Raw genomic sequence first — 2,875 nt, 5'->3', positions numbered from 1 at the left:
GGATGCATTTCTTAGATTTACAGGAGTAAAGATTGACTTGCTATCAGATCTACCTACACTTCAGATGATTGAAAATGGACTACGTGGAGGAATCAGTATGGCTTCACACAATTACTGCAAAGCCAACAACAAATACTTGGACGACTTTGATCCTATGAAACCTTCTAATTACATCATGTATCTAGATGCAAACAATTTGTATGGTTGGGCAATGTGTCAGACGCTTCCACTTCGGAACTTTAAGATCTATTCAGGACCATTTTCACAATGTGTTGTGCTGACAATATTAAAAGCAGGCCCAGACAGTCGAAAGGGATGGATACTAGAAGTTGACTTAGACTATCCACTATCACTTCATGATCTACATAATGATTATCCTTTAGCGGCTGAGAGGTTAAAAGTAAACCCAAGAGAACCTCCAAAGCTGGTGCCCAATCTGTTTCACAAAAAGAAGTATGTGTGTCACTACAGACTGTTACAGTTTTACATTAGACATGGATTAATTTTGAAGGCTGTTCATCGTATAATTTTATTTGATCAAGAACAGTTTATGAAACCTTACATCATGAAAAACACAGAACTGAGAACCAAAGCCGCTGATGCATCAGAGAAAGACTTTTTTAAACTGATGAACAACAGTTGCTTTGGTAAGACAATGGAAAACCCACACAAGAGAAAGGATGTTAGACTTGTTACAAGAGAAAATGAGGCCATCAAGCTGACATCCAAACCACAGTATCAAGACTTTAAATACTTTCATGAACAGCTGTATGGTATCTTAATGAAAAAACTTGTAGTCAAGCTTGACAAACCAGTATTCATAGGCTTTACTGTGCTAGAGTTGTCAAAACTGTTGATGCTTGAGTTTTTGTATGATTATTTGAAACCAAGATATCCCAAATCGAGAGTACTTTACACAGACACAGATTCATTCTTACTTGACATTCCAGCGGATGACATTTACAAAGATCTAGAAGCTGAAAGTCCTGCAGTAAAAGGAAAAGATTCTTTTTATGACACTTGCGACTACCCTAAAGAATCACCATTGCACTCAAATGTTAACAAGAAGGTTATTGGAAAGATGAAAGATGAAATGAATGGGAAGATAATTAAGGAGTATGTTGGATTGCGTGCAAAGATGTACAGTGTTGCAAGTGAGAAAGGGGTGGTTAAAAAAGCAAAGGGTGTAAGCAAACAGGTTGTAAAGTCGAGCATATCGCATGATAACTACAAGGAAGCACTGTTTCAGAAGCGAGTGTTTCACCATGACAACCCTAAGATCAGTTCCGCGCTTCATCAGATCAACACAACTATTGTAAACAAGAAATCTTTAGATGCTAATGACACAAAGCGCGTTTATTCATCACCAGAATATTCTTATGCAATTGGCCACTGGAGAACAAACGCGGCTTCAAATAGTCTGAGTGTGTAATAAGAATTTTTGTCAATCGGGAAAACCCGCTATGACAGCTTTGTTTTGACTGCAGTGGGGTAGAGGACGTCGTTGCTTGCGTTAGGGAAGTGTTTGTGAAAGGGGAGTATGCTTTGTTGAGTTTTAAAGCAGCCACCAAGTACACTTATCAAAAGCTTGAATCAAATACCCAAGTCAATTGAATAAGTTAACACTCGGCGGCCGCCCGAAGGCAACCTTTGAAGCGAAGTAGAGCAGTGAAGCACGCACGTTTTCCCAGCCGGATCCACCGGTTATTCTGAAAACATAAACAAAAAGAATGAAAACTTGTAGCTAAGGAGGGGAAATGCAGTTCCTCTACTTAGTTACAGGTAAACAAATGTATGCTATAGAGAGAAATAACACTGACCAATCCAGCTCATCGTTGCTAAGGAGGGGAAATGCAGTTCCTCTACTTAGTTACGGGTAAACAAATACATATTTAATAGAGCTATACTAAAAATAAACCATTATGCTCATCGTTACTAAGGAGGGGAACTGCAGATCCCCTCGTTGGTTACCAGTAAACAAATGTATGCAATAGAGAGAAATAACACTTACCAATCCAAAAAGCTGCTTCCTCTTCATTGTTTTCCAAGGCTTGATGGATGTGCTTGCGAAGAGACAACATTGTTTTTATTGGAAGATTTAGTTGTTGGAATTTGGGATATGTCTTGAGAAGAATGCTTATGTTAATGAGATCTCTCGCCCATCTAGGTGTTATACGTAACACTTCTAAACAAACACCCTTGAATCTTCCAAAATGTCTACTCCTCAGCACTTCTAAATATTGTCCATAAACAACCACAATTTTTAGGGTATCTGTTGCTTTACTTTTGTATTGTTTTTCACAAACAAGAAGCTTTTGTTTGAGTTCCTCAATATCTGTTGTTCGGCTTGTACTAAACAACAAAGATTCGCTTGTTGAACCATCATAGTACAGATGATTTTTTAGACCCTCTAGGAGCTCCGACCCTCTAAGTGAAGTCAAGACTTTTGATTTCTTTCCCCGTTTGTTTTGGAAGGTAACAGGTATTGGCTTTTTGGGGAGATTTGCTTTCAATTCAAACTCTTCTGCAGCCTTATGTCCTCTCTCTTGGAAAATTGAATCAAGTTGTTTGTAAAATTCAAGAAGTTTTGTATGGTACTCAATGTGTTTTTTTAAACTCTCTAGTTTTTCAGTGTCAACATTCGGTAAATCAATCACCTCAAAGTCTTGACTGAGCCCAGTATGAAGTCCATGATCATCCTGCTCCATACTAGAAGAAGTGTCTGACTGTGATAAATTCCTAACTTCTTGTTCTGTTTGCTGATTCATATTTTCAGGAAGAATTAAATAAGTTGATTGTCTAGAATAATCCAACAGAGCTTGTTGTGCAGCGTTTGCTTCTCTAACTTCCTGGAGCTAACTCTATAGATTCTTGA

This window comes from Littorina saxatilis, unplaced genomic scaffold, assembly GCF_037325665.1.
Source record: "Littorina saxatilis isolate snail1 unplaced genomic scaffold, US_GU_Lsax_2.0 scaffold_561, whole genome shotgun sequence".
NCBI classification, from domain to species: domain Eukaryota; kingdom Metazoa; phylum Mollusca; class Gastropoda; order Littorinimorpha; family Littorinidae; genus Littorina; species Littorina saxatilis.
Note: the sequence above shows the minus strand (reverse complement) of the source record.